Source organism: Lethenteron reissneri, chromosome 33 (assembly GCF_015708825.2).
Source record: "Lethenteron reissneri isolate LAM-NWPU_2019-01 chromosome 33, ASM1570882v1, whole genome shotgun sequence".
In the NCBI taxonomy this organism is placed as follows: domain Eukaryota; kingdom Metazoa; phylum Chordata; class Hyperoartia; order Petromyzontiformes; family Petromyzontidae; genus Lethenteron; species Lethenteron reissneri.
This window is the reverse complement of record NC_083811.1, coordinates 11,960,872-11,981,930: the sequence shown is the minus strand read 5'-3', so window position 1 is coordinate 11,981,930 and position 21,059 is coordinate 11,960,872. Positions and strand designations below refer to the sequence as shown.

Genomic DNA, 21,059 nt, shown 5'->3' with positions numbered 1-21,059 from the left:
ACTCACCCAGCCACAGAGTCAACCACTCACCCAGCCACAGAGTCACCCACTCACCCAGCCACAGAGTCAACCACTCACCCAGCCACAGAGTCAACCACTCACTCACCCACAGAGTCAATCACTCACTCAACCACAGAGTCGACCACTCACCCAGCCACAGAGTCACCCACTCACTCACCCACAGATTCAACCACTCACCCAGCCACAGAGTCAACCACTCACCCAGCCACAGAGTCAACCACTCACCCAGCCACAGAGTCACCCACTCACTCACCCACAGAGTCAACCACTCACCCAGCCACAGAGTCAACTACTCACTCACCCACAGAGTCAACCACTCACTCACCCACAGAGTCAACCACTCACCCAGCCACAGAGTCACCCACTCACTCACCCACAGAGTCAACCACTCACCCAGCCACAGAGTCAACTACTCACCCAGCCACAGAGTCGACCACTCACCCAGCCACAGAGTCGACCACTCACCCAGCCACAGAGTCACTCACTCACCCAGCCACATAGTCAACCACTCACCCAGCCACAGAGTCAACCACTCACCCAGCCACAGAGTCACTCACTCACCCAGCCACAGAGTCGACCACTCACCCAGCCACAGAGTCGACCACTCACCCAGCCACAGAGTCAACCACTCACCCAGCTGCAAAGTCAACCACTCACCCAGCCACAGAGTCACTCACTCACCCAGCCACAGAGTCCACCAGTCACCCAGACACAGAGTCGACCACTCACTCAGCCACAGAGTCAACCACTCACCCAGCCACAGAGTCAACCACTCACCCAGCCACAGAGTCAACCACTCACTCAGCCACAGAGTCCACCACTCACTCAGCCACATAGTCAACCACTCACCCAGCCACAGAGTCAACCACTCACCCAGCCACAGAGTCAACCACTCACCCAGCTGCAAAGTCAACCACTCACCCAGCCACAGAGTCCACCAGTCACCCAGACACAGAGTCGACCACTCACCCAGCCACAGAGTCGACCACTCACCCAGCCACAGAGTCGACCACTCACCCAGCCACAGAGTCAACCACTCACCCAGCCACAGAGTCAACCACTCACTCACCCACAGAGTCAATCACTCACTCAACCACAGAGTCGACCACTCACCCAGCCACAGAGTCAATCACTCACTCACCCACAGAGTCAATCACTCACTCACCCACAGAGTCAACCACTCACCCAGCCACAGAGTCACTCACTCACCCAGCCACAGAGTCGACCACTCACCCAGCCACAGAGTCGACCACTCACCCAGCCACAGAGTCAACCACTCACCCAGCCACAGAGTCCACCAGTCACCCAGACACAGAGTCGACCACTCACCCAGCCACAGAGTCAGCCACTCACTCAGCCACAGAGTCCACCACTCACTCAGCCACATAGTCAACCACTCACCGAGCCACAGAGTCAACCACTCACCCAGCCACAGAGTCAACCACTCACCCAGCTGCAAAGTCAACCACTCACCCAGCCACAGAGTCCACCAGTCACCCAGACACAGAGTCGACCACTCACCCAGCCACAGAGTCAACTACTCACCCAGCCACAGAGTCGACCACTCACCCAGACACAGAGTCAACCACTCACCCAGCTGCAAAGTCAACCACTCACCCAGCCACAGAGTCGACCACTCACCCAGCCACAGAGTCGACCACTCACCCAGCCACAGAGTCGACCACTCACCCAGCCACAGAGTCAACCACTCACCCAGCCACAGAGTCAACCACTCACCCAGCCACAGAGTCGACCACTCACCCAGCCACAGAGTCGACCACTCACCCAGCCACAGAGTCGACCACTCACCCAGCCACAGAGTCAACCACTCACTCACCCACAGAGTCAATCACTCACTCACCCACAGAGTCAACCACTCACCCAGCCACAGAGTCAACCACTCACCCAGCCACAGAGTCACCCACTCACTCACCCACAGAGTCAACCACTCACCCAGCCACAGAGTCGACCACTCACCCAGCCACAGAGTCGACCACTCACCCAGCCACAGAGTCGACCACTCACCCAGCCACAGAGTCAACTACTCACCCAGCCACAGAGTCGACCACTCACCCAGACACAGAGTCAACCACTCACCCAGCCACAGAGTCAACCACTCACCCAGCCACAGAGTCACTCACTCACCCAGCCACAGAGTCGACCACTCACCCAGCCACAGAGTCGACCACTCACCCAGCCACAGAGTCAACCACTCACCCAGCTGCAAAGTCAACCACTCACCCAGCCACAGAGTCACTCACTCACCCAGCCACAGAGTCCACCAGTCACCCAGACACAGAGTCGACCACTCACTCAGCCACAGAGTCAACCACTCACCCAGCCACAGAGTCAACCACTCACCCAGCCACAGAGTCAACCACTCACTCAGCCACAGAGTCCACCACTCACTCAGCCACATAGTCAACCACTCACCCAGCCACAGAGTCAACCACTCACCCAGCCACAGAGTCAACCACTCACCCAGCTGCAAAGTCAACCACTCACCCAGCCACAGAGTCCACCAGTCACCCAGACACAGAGTCGACCACTCACCCAGCCACAGAGTCGACCACTCACCCAGCCACAGAGTCGACCACTCACCCAGCCACAGAGTCACTCACTCACCCAGCCACAGAGTCAACCACTCACCCAGCCACAGAGTCAACCACTCACCCAGCCACAGAGTCACTCACTCACCCAGCCACAGAGTCGACCACTCACCCAGCCACAGAGTCGACCACTCACCCAGCCACAGAGTCAACCACTCACCCAGCTGCAAAGTCAACCACTCACCCAGCCACAGAGTCAACCACTCACCCAGCCACAGAGTCAACCACTCACTCACCCACAGAGTCAATCACTCACTCAACCACAGAGTCGACCACTCACCCAGCCACAGAGTCAATCACTCACTCACCCACAGAGTCAATCACTCACTCACCCACAGAGTCAACCACTCACCCAGCCACAGAGTCACTCACTCACCCAGCCACAGAGTCGACCACTCACCCAGCCACAGAGTCGACCACTCACCCAGCCACAGAGTCAACCACTCACCCAGCCACAGAGTCCACCAGTCACCCAGACACAGAGTCGACCACTCACCCAGCCACAGAGTCAACCACTCACTCAGCCACAGAGTCCACCACTCACTCAGCCACATAGTCAACCACTCACCCAGCCACAGAGTCAACCACTCACCCAGCCACAGAGTCAACCACTCACCCAGCTGCAAAGTCAACCACTCACCCAGCCACAGAGTCCACCAGTCACCCAGACACAGAGTCGACCACTCACCCAGCCACAGAGTCAACTACTCACCCAGCCACAGAGTCGACCACTCACCCAGACACAGAGTCAACCACTCACCCAGCTGCAAAGTCAACCACTCACCCAGCCACAGAGTCGACCACTCACCCAGCCACAGAGTCGACCACTCACCCAGCCACAGAGTCGACCACTCACCCAGCCACAGAGTCAACCACTCACTCAGCCACAGAGTCAACCACTCACCCAGCCACAGAGTCGACCACTCACCCAGCCACAGAGTCGACCACTCACCCAGCCACAGAGTCGACCACTCACCCAGCCACAGAGTCAACCACTCACTCACCCACAGAGTCAATCACTCACTCACCCACAGAGTCAACCACTCACCCAGCCACAGAGTCAACCACTCACCCAGCCACAGAGTCACCCACTCACTCACCCACAGAGTCAACCACTCACCCAGCCACAGAGTCGACCACTCACCCAGCCACAGAGTCGACCACTCACCCAGCCACAGAGTCGACCACTCACCCAGCCACAGAGTCAACTACTCACCCAGCCACAGAGTCGACCACTCACCCAGACACAGAGTCAACCACTCACCCAGCCACAGAGTCAACCACTCACCCAGCCACAGAGTCCACCAGTCACCCAGACACAGAGTCGACCACTCACCCAGACACAGAGTCGACCACTCACCCAGACACAGAGTCGACCACTCACCCAGACACAGAGTCAACCACTCACCCAGCTGCAAAGTCAACCACTCACCAAGACACATAGTCGACCAGTCGCCCAGACACAGAGTGCGTGTGAGTGTCGTGTGTGTCGATGGATCAATGTTTTCCTACTTGAGTTCGATCCCTGGCCACAACATAGTGCATCAGTGGTATCTACACATTTCATTGCGACCCTCCTCTAAGTAGACTCAGCCTTGGAAAAAAAAAGAATTCCTGGTGTCGTGTGTAAGCATCAGCACTGCAGGGACAAAGGCGGCTAGGTAATGTTCTGATTAGTGCCTACTCTTACCTTCCTGCGTTCTTCGTCGGTCTTATTAGTCGGAGTCCGCGAACACCACATAACCCTGTGGTACATATATCGATACTCTACTGTGTTTGTATAATATGTTGATGGATAACTTCACAGTCATCACCGGATACAATGTGAATCATCGTCCCTCGCACCTTCAATTCGCACGGTTGGCTACGTACGGTGCGAAAGAAGTCCACCGTACATACGGAGAGGCCATACGCAGGCTAATTACATGTTTTAAGGAAAGCACGTGTGCTTGGGCATCACACCTCATGGCTGTAAGGGATAATGATAATCATGATGACGGGGGCAGGTGGCCGATGGTTAATTATGTTAACGTAGTTGCAGCCAGGGAACGTAACACGTACGAGAGCACGTCCACCGGGGAGATGGAGCGATTAGATCGACTCGTGTGTGCAGGTGGCGAGGTGGATCGTTACACGTCGCAGGATCGTGAGAAGCGGTGCCTTGGGGAGGCTCTTCATACAGCAGTGGCTGATGATGATGTGATCCCCATGAGTTGCGATGCACTGGCTCCGTCATCGTCATAATCATCATCGACGTCCCAAGTCGTTCACATTGACCTGGAACAACTCTTTGTCTCCATCACAAACCACTCACTCGCCTCACTCGCATGACCGCTGAGAAGAAATAACACGATACATGAGCACATTCTACACCTCCTTCACGTATCGAGTCTCTCCACGTGGATAATATAAAATATTTCCACGGCGACCCAAAGGCCTCCCCGATTTCTCTGGGAGGGTATCATCTCAGCATCATCGATTCAAGTGCAAGAAAACCCTAGGCCGGCTTTGCCGCGCACGTGTCTCATCAGCAGCAGGGATCGGCCTTGGCCTGAATCAGTGGCCGGTGAACTGTGCCCATCCTATTGGCAAGGGCCAAACGACAAATTACATAACTCGGCACAATTTCGAGCGTCGCAGTTGGCCATATGCTTCCCCGAAAGTGATGGATGATCTTACTGGGGGAACGTGCGGATGGCAATGGGGACCACGTCTAGTGAGTGTGGGGTCCCCCCCCATTAATGCGTTTTTATTTTCCTCCGTATGCATCTGCATGTATGAATGTTGAACTTCTTTCGCACCCTACGTTGTCAACCGTGCTAATCGGAGGTGCTGGGGGAAGGACAACAAACCAATCACAGAAAGTCAGTTCTAGAGAAATGAGTTTTCAATCTAGATTATTTTAAAGCGCCTTGCTCCAGAGTGGCTTCTTAATGTCGCAAATGAAGAACGTTCCAGACGGCCGCAGAAGCGCATCGTGTTCGATGGCAAAGCCAAAATCCGCCGCTGCCGCTGCGAGGATGACCAGAGTTGACGATGTCGCGTGGACAAGGATGAGGTGAAGCAAAGTTACTCACGACAGTGGCAGAGTGGAGTTATCGCTGTGAGCGTCGGGTAAATGTTGCTTGGGCAGATAACCACCTTGAAAAAGTAAACACGAGAATCCGCATTTTGTTACTATTCCTATGCAGGCCGCAGGCATTGAGGCTGTCACCCTTGATGGTAAAGATGGAATCGTTGCTTTTGAAATCTGCGTAAGTCGAAATATTGTTTGTATGTGAACATGAAATTTTGTTGGTAAACAAAAGTGACACTCATCTTCTTGGTTCTTTCGGTAAAGTCACGTAGAAGGGAAATTATAAAATAATAAAAAGAAAACATAATAAAATAATTCTCACGACGTTTCGGCCACAACGCAAGCAGCCGTCCTCAGGTGAAGAACAGGTCTGTCGAGAAGACAGCGTCTGAATGAAACACCCCAGGCTGTCTTCCCGACAGACCTGTTCTTCACCTGAGGACGGCTGCTTGCGTTGTGGCCGAAACGTCGTGAGAATTATTTTATTATGTTTTCTTTTTATTATTTTATTATTTCCCTTGTACGTGACTTTACCGAAAGAACCAAGAAGATGAATCCCTGCAGTCACGAAAGCTTTAAATGAAATGTGGCACTGTACAGTTATTACTATTTCATTGCTCACACACACTGGTTTAATGAACGTTTAATTTTTGTACTTTGCGATATGCGAATTGTATGTTGCTTAGACATGTTCGCTTTGTATAAATGAGGAAACACCCCCCTCCCTCTTCCTTTGCCCGAAACGTCGCCCATTATATGTTGTTGATTTACAGGCCACGCTGTTATTGCCGAATGTTGTTGTTTTTTTAATGTTGCTGAATGTTCTCGTTGTTTTTGTTGTTTTTGAATCTCATGAATGATTTTTTTTTATTATATTGTTGTTGCTTTTGAATGCTGTTGATATTTTTATTTTGTTTCTTTTTGAATGTTGTTGGATATTGTTGTTGTCTTTGAATGCTGTTGTTTGTGGATCTTACTGTATGTTGTTGTTTTTGAATGTCGTCGAATGTTGTTGTTGTTGTTGTCTGTGTTTGTGCACCACCGTCAACGTAGCAGCCGCGGCAGCAGCAGCGTCACCACGCAAAGCACCACACTGTTGCCTCGCTGCTCTTCCTTCTGTCCGACTCATTTGTTTAGCCCCTCTCCTTTGCGTTGTTTCTCGTTTTGTTGTTCTTGACCAATTCGCTCAATGAACCTCCGTTGCACGTTACACAGCAGCAGCAGTGCGTGTGTTTGTCGCACATACTTTGCAATGAATTGCTCATGAACCGATTCGCACGCGCGCGTTTCTATGCATGCCTCGTGAGCTAAATAATCGATATTAATCGATAACATCGATGGATATTTACATGAGTATTGTTCATCATACACGTGTTATTGGTTGCGTGCGTGTGGAGCGGTGGTGTAGCGGTTAGCGCGCTGCGCTAGGAACCCCAGTTCGATTCCCGCTCGCGGCCAACGCCACAGTGACGATTATCTAAACCGGACCTCCCCTAGGTCGACTCGGACTCAAACGAGTACCCGGTGCGGTCTGTAAACATCGCAGTATCGGTACGCGTTCAAACACGGTGCGCTAACCGCTGCCCCACCACTCCTCCCAGTATTTATAATTGTGATATCCACTAACAAACAGTTGCATATGAAATCCAATTTTCTCATACTGTGCAAAACAACATATTCCCATTCAACGTTCATAATAATTGCGTTACAAATTACGATTACAGCATGGGTTATCATTACTGTATTGCTATGATTTAAAATATGTTAAGATTTGTGCAGGTACCGTAAGTATATATGTATTCATGTGACTATGTCTGTACATGTATCGTCTTTCTGTGTATAGGGCTATAGATGGATAGTGGGGAGCGGCAGTGCAGTGGTTAGTGCACTGCGCTACGAACTCGGCGACCCGAGTTCGATTCTCGCTCCACGCGACGACGATGATTCGTCCCTTATATATCTGGACCGGTTCCTGGGCCCCCCCAACGCCAACCGAGCATCGTTGCGGTGTGTAAACATGAACATTGGGGAGACAAAGGCGGCAGGGCGTGGTTTTCACCCACTCGTGTACCGCTCTGGTCTTCGTAGGTGATCGCTAACAGCACTTGCCCCAAGAACGGTGGCTCTTTATATTTGCGCATAAATGCAGTGTACAGCTCACCTAATTTTGTGGGTATCACAATGCAATTTGAAAACAGAATCTCCACCAAAGAGGAGTGCATGTGGTTCATAAACATTGCTATTCATTAACAACAACAACAAAACTAATACTTGCGAAATGGAGAGATGCACGATTGGAATGACATCGTTTAAGTGGAACGCACGGATTAGAAAACGTACCCGTGTCCATGACATCACTCAAACTGTTAAGGAAGTCCATGATAGATGTTTTTTGGGTTAGATCATATAAATATAGATAGGTCGTGTAATGTATTTTAGATCGAAACAGGAGGATTTCTCCATAAATCTGGCTGTCGCCTGATGATGCTCGTGGCAATTACTGGCGAAACGTCGTACTCGATTTTTAAATCTTGTGGGTTTACTCTCCTAACACACCGGTGTGCTGTACTAGTAACGAATTGGCCACGTTCTGTTCACGTGACAAACGTTTACTATAAGCGTCGGGTGGTGGCGTCGGTTCTCACGACACATTTACACATTTACGAGATCACGGATGACACTGGTCGCGGAAGCCCCACGTGTTAGACCGTGACGGTTGTGCGAGTGCCGCTTGGAGAGAAGGCGGCGTCGTCGCTGGATCTGGATGCCCGCTGATGGTGAACGATATCGGCGGAGTGGCAGCCGACAAGTGGAAAGGCGTCCGAGACGTTCGCTCCATCGACACAGAGGGAGCCATGAAATCAGCCCGCGCTGGATCATTACCTCGCGGGATCGATGGCAGGATCGATTTACGCAGCGTCACATTACAGGGCCGTGAGAGATGGGGGGACGGCTTGGGGAGGCCCTTCATGCAGCAGTGGATGGAGCATCGCTGATGATGACGGTGACTGCGGTACGCGGGCACTGCACTCATCCAGCAGTGAATTGAACATGGCTGATGATGATGACGGTGACTGCGGTACGTAAGCATTGTGCGTGTAGCTTGCTCTACAATACGACATGTGCATACGTGTACGTATGTTGAACTTCTTTCGCACCGTACGTAGCCAACCGTGTTAATCGCAGGTGGCGGGCGAAGGATAGCGAAATAAACAATTAAAAAAATAAGAGCAGCATTGTCACGCGCTTCGCGTGGACGGAACGGGCTGCGGTGTCCGTGACATCGTGGCAATGTTTGCGATGCTGTCGGCGTGTGGTGTGGCGACTTGGGCAGCGGCAGGTTCTGGGCACGGTCTTCGTGGCTTTGCGGGCAATGATCCTGAGCGTACACGCATGCCCCCCCCCCCCCCCGTGACTGACCGAGAGGTCAACACTGCTGGAAAGAAAAGTGGTCCGTGAGAGTGGAGGAAACATTTTTGACTTAAAACTTTCGTGACTGCATTGAATTCGTATTCGTTGGTGCTTTCGGTAAAGTCACGTAGATAGAAATTTTTAGAATAAATGAAATAATAAAACACGACGTTTCAATCACAACACAAGCGATCCAAAAACGTTGATTATGAATGATATTCTATACCTACGTGACTTTACCGAAAGAACCAACGAGCAGTGGTGACGACACTTGCGAGCTTAGTCTGTGTTTGAAACGTTGGACAGTTTGAGACGCGCTCGATCGCGGATGATTCGCCTTAAGCCCGACTTTGCCGCCTTCTGCGCGAAGTTGTTCAACCGTTTTCTGCAAGTCGATCCAATCCCTCGGCTGCCGGTTTGCAGTCAGCGAAATCGAGATCACGAAATACGTGCCATCGCTTCCTACATTCCAGTGATCTAATGCGGAGCAGAGGGTGTGCAGAGTGATTTCAGACGAGTGAACTTGACAACAACGGAGAGCGGTCGAGCAGGACAGTTTTAGAATCAGTGCAAGATTGCCCGACGTGTCGTACGGAGATCATCGACGCTGACACTGATGAGTAGCATAAATAACAACTGGAGCGCGCCCGAGAATCACTTTCATGCAAAGCAGGCACGGCACGTCGATATAACGTAAGATGGCATGGTCGATGGACGAGACTGGTGACGGAGTGACAGCCAAAGGAAGATGGAGCGATGGGATCAGGCCACGTGCAGGGGCACCACGGTGGCTAGGAGATGTTAACTGGCTCGCCTCGTGTGCAGGAGGGTCGGAGGGTTCGATCACGACCCTGACGCCTGTTGTACATCTGGGGTTTGCGCGTCTCTCTTTCTCCCAGTTCGCCGCGTCGATTCTTCTCGGGGTCCCTCTGGGGGTTTTTTTCCCACCGCATTTAGAATCGCGCGTTTAAGAATCGTTTTTGAATGCTTTACGAATCCACGTGATGAACCATTTAGTTAAGATATCGTTTGTGGCCAGGTCATTTCTGACAAAGAGAGAGCTCAGTGCGCTTTACCTGGTAAAAATAATATTTAAAAAGTAGGAGTACGATGGATCGTGGGATCACGAGGTGGAAACGGCGGCGTGGGGCGGTCGTCATCCAGCAGTGGATGGACCATGGCCGATGAGATCTGACCACAAGACGCTCACATTCGCTGTACGCGCGCGGATCTGTTCCGTGTTACGAACGCATGTTGACATCGGTTGTCGCGGGTTTTATTTATTTATTTGAGAGTCCGCTGAGACCGTGCGTGTGTCCCTCTTGCGAAGTAGACCTGGGAGAAGTAGACGGGAATAACGAGTCGCGATCACGGTCCTTGTGATGGTATTGTTGTGGACAGGGCCACCATGCTGAGATATCGTCGGACACAACACGTGGTGACTGTTGCCGTGACCTTCACGCGACGATTCCTCCACCCACGTTGAGGCCTCCGTGTTCACAGACTCACACTTGCGTCTCATCCACCACATGGTGTGCAGCCACCACCATCACCACACTGCAGGTCACAACAACACTCACCACCCATACATCCACTCACTCATCCACCCAATAACTTACTCACCACACTGCAGGTCACAGCAATACACTCACCCACTCACTCACCCACCCAGTCACCCAATCACTCAACGACTCACTCACGCACTCACTCACCCACTCACTCACTCACCCACTCACCCACTCACTCACTCACCCACTCTATCACGCACCCACCCACTCACTCATTCACCACACTGCAGGTCACAGCAACACAGTCACCCACTCACTCACCCACCCAGTCACCAAATCACTCACCGACTCACTCACGCACTCACTCACTCACTCACCCACTCACTCACTCACGCACCCACCCACTCGCTCACGCACTCACCCACCCACTCACACAATCACCCACTCACACAATCACCCACTCACTCACCCATTGACGCACTCACCCACTCACACAATCATCCACTCACACAATCACGCACTCACCCAACCACTCACCCACCCACTCACACAATCACCCACTCGCTCACCACACTGCTCCTTCCCTCGTCGCGCTGCTCGACCTTGGACTTCCATCCCCTTCGTGATCACTTTCGCAAGTTCTCACAGCCAGCCTCGCTCCCATTCAAAAAGCGTGTGAACTGTTGCACAGTTTGTTAAGAGATTGTTGCAGCTGTAACCGTGCTGTTTGTTACAACTTGTCGCTCGGCGTTTGGACGCAGGGAAGCTTTGGCGCTGCACTCGGAAACCGTGATTTTTGTATTTAGTTTTACAAGAACACGCATTTTAACAGCGGCGTGCCAACAACTAATGAACCACGTAGCGCTGATCTTTATTTTCACCTGCATAGCGTAAACGCGCGTGCACTGCGTTTGTTTGTAGAGATGATGCAGCACCCGCGACCACAGCACGGCTGGCTGCGTGATGTGCGAAATAAGTGCGGCATGCTGACAAAGATCGTGAAACACAGCACGAATAGAAGCGGCAAACTGGAATCGTAAAATATATATATTTTTAAAGTATTTGTTATTGGTGTCCGCACCATCACCATCATCACCACCATCATCACCACCACCACCAAGATCATTTCACTGCTGGATAGAACCGTCCCCAAGATACCGATGACTCTCACGACCCTGCGAAGCAGCGAGATTTCGCATTCGTGAGCTTAGATGTTTTTTTTTTAAACCTGCCATTCACGTCTGCCAAATGGTGACTTACTCTGAGAACCCTAAATCCAATTGCGGAGACAGAAGCAATATAGGGGACGATGATTCGACAGTTCTGAGCGTCATGAAACTAAAGTGTATCACTATCACATCAACTCAATTCGCCATAGTCTCAAACGCCCTCCGACCCCTTCCATCTCGCGCAACCCGATCTAACGCTTCACGCTAGATCCGTGCAATGGATGGAAAATCCGTACGAGAGGACAAAATTGCTGTTTTTTTCCCTGGATTTTTCTGTTGCGTGTAGTCACTTTAAGATGTTTTCTTGTTCATGTTTTTGTTTTGTTTAGCGGTTGCGCCAGAGTCAAGAGCCGCATGGCTCACAGGGTTATTACCTAATAAATGCCACTGAAATGAAACTGAAACCGTCAGTTGGGAGGCGATGGAGCGGCTTGTGTGCGCCTGGCGGCGTGGATTGTTGTTCAGCCTCGTCGTGAGATGTGGCGACGGCTTGGGGGGAGGGGAGGCTGCTGATGAGTGTCCGTGAGTGTTGCGCGTGTTGGGCGGTCAGCGCGCTGCGCTATGAACCCGGCGACCCGAGTTCGATTCCCCGCTCACGGCCAACACCCAGTGACGGTTATCTGAACCGGTCCTGGGCCTCCCCTAGGTCGACTCAGCCTGAAATGAGTACCAGACAAAGGCGGTCGGGCGTGGTGCTGGCCACCCACCCCCTCGTGTACCGTGCCAGCCTTCATAAGTGCTCGCAAACAGCACTTGACCCTATAGTCTGTTAAGGCTATACGGGGGATCTTTGTCTTTGTGTTGGGAAAGAGGTGGTGCAGCGGTTAGCGCGCTGCGAACCCGGCGACCCCGAGTTCGTTCCCGCTCACGGCCAACACCAGTGACGATTATCCTAACCGGTCATGGGCCTCCCCTAGGTTGACTTAGCCTGAAATGAGTAACTGGTGCGGTGTGTAAACGTCACCACTGTGGAGATAAAGACGGCCGGGCGTGGTGTTAGCCACCCACCCCCTCGTGTGCCGTGCCGGCCTTCATAGGTGCTCGCAAACAGCACTTGCCCCAACAGTCTGGTCAGGCTATACGGGGGATCTTTGTTGGGGAGAGGTGGTGCAGCGATTAGCGCGCTGGGCTGCGAACCCGAACATCCCACTCCAAATCCCGCTCACGGCCAACACCACTGACGATTGTTTAAATCGGTCCTTGGCCTCCCCTAGGTCGACTCAGCCTCAAAATGAGCACCTTGGTGCGATGTGTAAACATCGCCACTAGGGAGACAAAGGCGGCCGGGCGTGGTGCTGGCCACCCACCCCCTCCCATTCCATGCCGGCCTTAATAGGTGCTCGCTAACAGCACTTCTCACCTACAGTCTATAAACCCGACTCATTAGGAGTGCATGTGATTATTCGTTGCTGTATGCAGCATTATCCGTTGAGGGCTTAAAGCAATGTTTTTATAACTACTCTATTCAGATTATAAGACGCTCCGGATAGTAAGACACACGCCAAAATGCGATGCCCGATGTCAATAAAGTGTTACAAATTCAGTCTTACACACACACACACCGGAATTTAAGACGCACCCATCCCACGTTGGCTTTAACATCGAGGGGGTCAAAAAGTGCGTCTGAAAATCCGGTCAATACGGTAGGCCAAAACATATTTGTTAACATCACGCCGAATATGATGCACATCATAGCAAATAGTGATAACAAAAATAGGCAATATGCTTAGTGAATCTAAATGCGCTCTCTTACTTATTTTCACGATACAGTGCGCGGTTATCATCATGTTAGAGGCTGCCCGAAGTAGCGGAACTCGCGACAGCTGTGTGCGTAACGTCCGCACGTGTCGCTCACGTGGGTTGTTTGACCATACTTCCCCACCCTGGTCCGTGCAGATCCGTGAATTAGGGTGGGGGGTTCACTATCACTCGCCACTGGTGCTGGCCACGGCGTATAACCCGCAAACCACTCTGCCACCGCTCTCTCCCGGTCACGAATGAAGGTCACGAATTATCGTTACTATTCACTTATACTGTACGCTGTACAGATTGCCATCTTCAAAATCATGAAACGTGTAAAGCGTCGATGACATCGAACGTATTAGTATAAATATTACGAACATTGTCGACTTTCCAATACTGTTCGTCACGTGCAGCGGGCCGGCAATAAGCATCACAAGAAGAGACGCGTGTTTTTACTTATTCTTCAAATTCGGTATGAATATAAAAAAAAACCTTCGACACTTCAAGAGACGCGAACGAGGTCCTCGAAGAAGCCGCAAGCGGCTCCCCCTGGTCATATGGATATACTGGCATCCATGGCCCCGGCATAGGAATGTGGAATTCCTCACTGCTCGCTTACGTAGCCAATGCAGAAGGTCGAGCAGCTGCGGTTGACTGCGGGTTGCGAGAAGAAGTCCAAAGTGCAGACATCGCGCAACACAGACGCTCGTTTTGACTTGCAGTGTCCGACCGAGAGCTGAGACACGCTCTTTGTCGAACCCGGCGACAGAATCATCCTCATAGGGTTCGGACACAGAACCGCGCGCTACGTGTGTATGTTGAACTTATTTCGCACCGTACGTTGCCAACCGTCCTAGTCGGATGTGCGGGGGGAAGGATAGCAAACGAAACACCAAAAAAGCAGTTCCAGATAAATGCGTTTTCAATCGGTGCATGATCTCAGCTGGAGCAGTCCTCCAGAACGCTGTTCCCGGAGTTATAATTTCGCCACCCAGCTACACATCCATATACGGTGGTACAATAATATGTGCTGATTGGTGTTGTTGTATTCTAGTGGTAGTGCCTTACGCCTAGAATCCCTATACTCCAAGTCCAGCCTAGGAGGCAGCGTTCCGCCAAAATACCGAGTGAGAAATTAAGTCCTCTCTATACATTTACCAATCGTTATCGATGCTTTAAGATTCATATAAATGTACAATCAACATAATACAATTAATGTCTTTACTTCGGTTAATTAAGTAATACAAGCATCGATTACCCCTTCGTCTGAGACACGTTCTCATATCCCTTCCCATTCACAGTCACTAACCAATATTGTATATAGAATACTTTGTGTATGTATATATATAAATATAAAGAATGAACGATCAGCGAACCCGAGCCAGTTACACAGTCACCGCCACTCTGTGCCTCCCGTTACTCTGAGCAGAATCCGCTCCGTCACGGGGCCATGCGAATTAAAATAATGCGTACGTCAACTAAAGCGAGGACAAAGCTCCACATCTCATCAGAAATAACGCACGTGTGTGGTGAACTTCTTTCGCGCCGTACGAATCGGGAGGAGCGGGCGTAGGAGGCGATGCTTACCTAGGTGCACGGCTCCGAACCGGTTGGTGGACATTACACATTCCCATGACGGTGCCCAATTACGCCGGAGTGACAAACGACAATACCGTTGGCTTCACATAAATGGAACCCCCCCCCCCCCCCCCGTTTTATCCTCCTCAAAAGGGATCGAGGGACCTGCTCGCGATTTGGAATCGCAAACGTCCGATTCTAATCATGATCGCACGGCGCTATCACCACTGGGGTCATGCTCAGTCCACTGCTGGGTGAAGGTCTCCCCAACGCAGCGTCGGTCGTGAGGGTTGCTTGGCCATACCTCACCGCGCTGGTCCACCCGTGCTGGTGCAGAGGCTGCACCAGCACGAGTGTGGCGATCGCTCCACCCACACCGATATTAGCCGTCGCTGGGGATCGAACTCAGGGTGGCTTGGGGTTCATCGCGCAGTGCACTAACCACTGTGCCACCACTCCAACTCATAGCACTGAGATACCACGCTCACGGTCGCAGCCACGCAATCTTTGACGGTGCCCAGTTCGGTGGAAGAGCGTGCGAGAGACGTTGTCGCTCCCGCTGTTGTGGTGGTCTGTCGCTGTACTCACAATGTACATTGATAACGCAAAACACACAACGAGAGGAGCTTCGCATTAGCAAGATGCACGCACCGACATACTCATCGCTTCGACAACCTCGGGCACTGACCAGCGTGGTGAAGTATGGCGAAATGACCCCCTCCCTGCCCCCGAAGCCTTCATCCAGCAGTGGCTTTGATAAAAGGGCAGGCCATGTGCATTCAAGGCCGACTCGCGTGCCGGTGCAGCGCGCGTGTGGCCGCGATGCGTGGCTTGTCGAGCGGTGGACACTGCGTAGGAGTCGGCTTCCGAAGAATCGGAATGCTGATTTAGACTGGAGGTGGAATCCGATGAGCCATGAAGCTCTTTTATTCCACAAATGTTCAGTAGGGGCACGGAGTCAGACAGTTCGGACAACGAACAGTCGAAATAAAAACCGAAACGAGTGCAACGTGTAGGAAAACTAAGAAAGCTACAATAAATGAAAATAAATTGAAAGTATCGTATAGAAGTACAAATTGCGTAAGTACATAATATCCCGTCGATTTTTCCAACACTAAATGCAAGCGAGGGCAAAGCAGCAAAAGAACAAGTCGCATGCCACAGCAAGACAACACACAGTATCTCAATAAAATAGCACATTCAAATTTAACTATCGATACACGGGGTAAGGATCAAAGTTACAAATCACATTTGCAAATGTGGTTGTATCCAGCCCTCACGCTTAGAGAAGCATTTCCAGCTCATTACTGTGTACATGACTCGTTATTACCAACGTTGCAATGCACACACACACATATATATTTATCTGTGGTTGATTTTATTTGGTACATATATGTTGAGAGCAAATACATTTGTAAACAAAAAATAATACATCCTAATATTGCCTGAAAAGAACAATTATATAATAGGCGACGTTTCGGGTCGTGGCTCTTCTTCATAGCACCGTTGGGCTACCGATATCACTTACATTTCACGGATATTTAAGACCGGAGTGTTCTTCACGAATGTTGTTGGGTGTTCGTTGTGTCTGCGTGCAACACCGCCAACCCAGAGCTACCGCCAAATAAGTTGTTGAAACGTTGACCGTGAAGCCGACCGTGAGTGTCTGAGTTGTAAACGAAGGCTAGACACATAATCCTTCGTCTAGATATCGTCTTTGTATAACCCTCGCGACATAACGAGTACTCCACGGCACTGTTAGCGAACACACATTAATGCCTGCGCGTGGCACGAGAGAGGGGTGTGATAAACACCACGCCCGGCCGCCTTTGTCTCCCTAGTGGCGACATTCACATCTCACCAGGTACTCATTTGAGGCTGAAACGACTTAGGGGAGGCCCGGGACCGGTTCAGAAAATTGTCACTGGGTGTTGGTCGTGAGCGCGAATCGAACCCGGGTGGCCAGGTCCATAGCGCAGCGCACTGACCGCTGTACTACCGCACACATCACATCCGATTAGCACGGCTGGCCACGTTCGGTGCGAAATAAATTTCAAGTACATAGATAAACACACATACATACACACAAACACACACGTGTGCCAAAAACACAATAACAAGCACACACACATATATATATAAACAAAGATCACCGTATAGCCATAACAGACTGTTGGGGCAAGTGCTGTTAGCGAGCACCTATGAAGGCCGGCACGGCGCACAAAGGGGTGGGTGGCGATCACCATCACGCCGGCCGCCTTTGTCTCCCTCGTGGCGATTGTTTACACATCACACCAAGGTGCTCAATTTGAGGCTGAGGTTCATAGAGCAGCTAGCTCAGCGCTCCACTACCGCTCCCCTATATACACGCGAAGCACATACACAAGCAGTCGATACACACGGACATTATAGTGACATGCACATGGGGCTTACGAACACATTCCCACAATAGTTATGGAAACGTGCACGCACATACGTAAATTAGCACGTACAAAGACAAATACATCCCGTATAGCCTCCGTAAACTGTTGGGGCCAAGTGCTGTTAGCGAACCCCTGTGAAGGCTCATATATATAGATGCACACGCACAGACAAAGATGTCCCGTATATCCTCGATACAATGTCCAGGTCAAGTGATGTTAGTGAGCACCTATGAAGGCCAACGCAGGTACGCAAGGGCGTGAGTGGTGTTTCGAGAACCACGTCCGGCCGTCTTTGTGTCACCAGTGCTGATGTTTATACACTCGCACTAAAGTTGTACCCATTTAAGGCTGAGTCGACCGAGACGAGGTCCAGTACCGGTTAGAATATTCGCCGCTATACATGTAGAGAAAGGACAAAGACACGCACATTGTTACACATCCGCTAACATCAAATGTTGTATTACCATTAAAAAAATTACATTACACGATTATTATATCGGAAATGTTACTAACGAATCTATCGTGGATAAAATAAAATGTTTATTTCGTCCAAAGTGTATCTGTACAAATGTCTATTGACATTCCTAATGTACACAAAGATCCCCCGTGTAGCCTTAACAGACTGTTGGGGCAAGTGCTGTTACCTATGAAGGCCGGAATGGCACACGAGGGGGTGGGTGGCCAATACCACGCCCGGCCGCCTTTGTCTCCCCTGTGGCGATGTCTACACACCGCACTAGGTACTCATTTGAGGCTGAGTCGACCTGGTTCGGATAATCGTCCCCGTTGTTGGCCGTGAGTGGGAATCGAACTCGGATTGACGTAATACAAGTGCACGCCTATCAAAGCAATGGACATAGATCGAGACTTGCAACGTACTCGTCTCAATTAATTAACACAGAATGAAACAAAGTCGATGTATTTTATTTATAATTACATTTATGTTTATGTACACACACGTGTAAATTGCAGTGTACATAACACACAAAACACCATTCACAAACGCATTTAAATTCTCATTTCATTGCATATTGCTCAAACAAATATGACATTTCCCGTCTGGTTTTTTAGACTGTTGGGGACAATTGTTTTCGGCTGTGAACGATACCGCTCCCGGCCGCCTTTGTCTCCCCGGGGCTAATGTTCACTGGGCTTGCACAAGGACACCTATTTAATGCCGAGTAGAGCTATGGGAGACGCAAGCGCAGATGTGGGTATCAATGGGTAGTGGTGAAATCATGGACCATCATGTGGTCGTGTAAACAAAGATCCCCCGTGTAGCCTGAACAGACTGTTGGGGCAAGTGCTGTTTGCGAGCACCTATGAAGGTCGGCACAACACACGAAGGGGTGGGTGGGCAAGCACCACGCCCGGCCGCCTTTGTCTCCCTAGTGGCGATATTTATACAGGCACTAATTTGAGGCTGAGTCGACCTAGGGGAGGCCCATGACCGGTTCAGATAATCGTAACTGGTGTTTGCCGTGAGCGGGGATCGAACTCGGGTCGCCGGGTTCGTAGCGCAGCGCGATAACCACTACACTACCGCTCCCCGCACGAGTACATACACACGTACATACATACATACACGTTCGCACACGCATAACTTATGATACATTACATTCATATACGAAGACAACGATCCCCGTGTAGCCTTAACAGACTGTTGGGGCAAGTGCTGTGAACGAGCACCTAGGAAGGGCGGCACGGCACACCAGGGGGTGGGTGGCCAGCAGCACGCCCGGCCGCCTTTGTCTCTCTAGCGGCGATGTTTACACACCGCACCAGGTACCCATTCAAGGCTGAGTCGACCTAGACACAGACGCACACACTCGCACGCCATCGCACACGCGTACGAGATACGTAATACAAGTATCACATGCAAATATTACAATCATTCACGGAGACACACACGCACGGCGAGGCATAGCTTCACACGGATGCGCCAATTGGTGTTGATGCTGCTGCGTTGGGCCGTAGTGCACAAGCACCGTTAACAAACTTTAAAACTGCGTGGACTTCAACGGGAAAAAAATATATACATGGGCAATCGTGCTTGTTTATAACAACATTAAATGAGAGGCCGGAACGATAGAGAGCCCGGTGAGAATTATTGTTGAATTTGTTTAAGTTGCTCATTGCAAAAACACGTTTTAAAACATGTAATTATCGCAGTATCTCTATTGATGTGCTATGATGAAGGGACACTGCCGGAAAACGTCGCCTATTAGATATTGTTTTTCTTGAAGACCACACGACAGTGTTCTTGAGAAGTGTATTGCGTTTATTACACAGCGCTTGTACACCCCTTGGAATGTAATTACACGCACGCAAACATGTACAATCCGTGCATAATGCGCGCATGTTACATGCAGACATTACGTGTATACATAGACGAACATACATGTGTCTACGTGCACGCACACACTCATGTTGCCGATCACACAACAAAGATCCCCCATGTAGCCTTCAAAAAAAGTACTGTTAGCGAGCACCCAGAGGACAACGCCTCGGCCGGCAGCCTTTGTCTTCGCTGATGTTGGATGCAGCGTGCCAGGCACTCATTTAAGGCTGGGTCGACTTAGGCGAGACCCGGGGACCGGTTCAAGGATTTGCTGTCACCGTTTGTTGGTCGCGAGCGGGAGTTGAACTCGGCGCTTCTGAACGCACCAAGACAAAGACAAAGATCCCCCGTGTAGCCTCAGAAGACTGTTGGGGCAAGCGCGGAGGTTGTGGGTGGCCATCGTAACAACACCGCGACAAAGTCGACCTGTTCAGATAATCGTCACTGGTGGTGGCCGCGAACGGGAATCGAACTCAGGTCACCGGGTTCGTAGCGCAGCGCGCTCGCCACTGAACTCGCGCTCCTCGACACGCGCGCAGAGACGCACGGGTCGACGGCGAGGTATCGTACGTAGATTGCAGATCTTCCCTCTGCCACCACCAGCAACCCGAGACAAAGATCCCCCGTATAGCCTCAGCAGATTATCGGGGCAAGTGCTGTTAGCGTGCATCTGTGAAGGCAGGCGCGGCACACGATGCGGTGTTTACACGTCGCACCAGGTATTCATTTGAGGCTGAGTCGACCTAGGGGAGGCCCAGTACCGGTTCAGATAATCGTCACTGACGTTGGCCGTAGGCGGGAATCGAACTCGGGTCGCCAGGTTCGCAGCGCAGTGCGCTAACTACTGCAATCCCGATCCCCACCAGCACTAGCAAAACAAAAGATCCCCCGTATAGCCTGAACAGACTGTTGGGGCAAGTGCCGTTAGCGAGCACCTATAAAGACCGGCACGGCACACGAGGGGGTGGGTGGCCAACAACACGCCCGGCCGCCTTTGTCTCCCTGGTGGCGATGTTTACACATCGCACCATGTACTCATTTGAGGCTGAGTCGACCTAGGGGAGGCCCAGTAACGGTTCAGATAATCGTCACTGGGTGTTGGTAGCCGTGAGCGAGAATC

At 51.2% G+C, this 21,059-nt stretch overlaps 1 protein-coding gene across 1 annotated transcript in view; it reads left to right on the top strand.

The window, feature by feature from the left end:
* Nucleotides 1–21,059, top strand: part of LOC133350349 (homeobox protein aristaless-like 4) — a 120,755-nt gene that overhangs the window by 28,030 nt on the left and 71,666 nt on the right. The gene's annotated exons all lie outside the window — the stretch shown is intronic.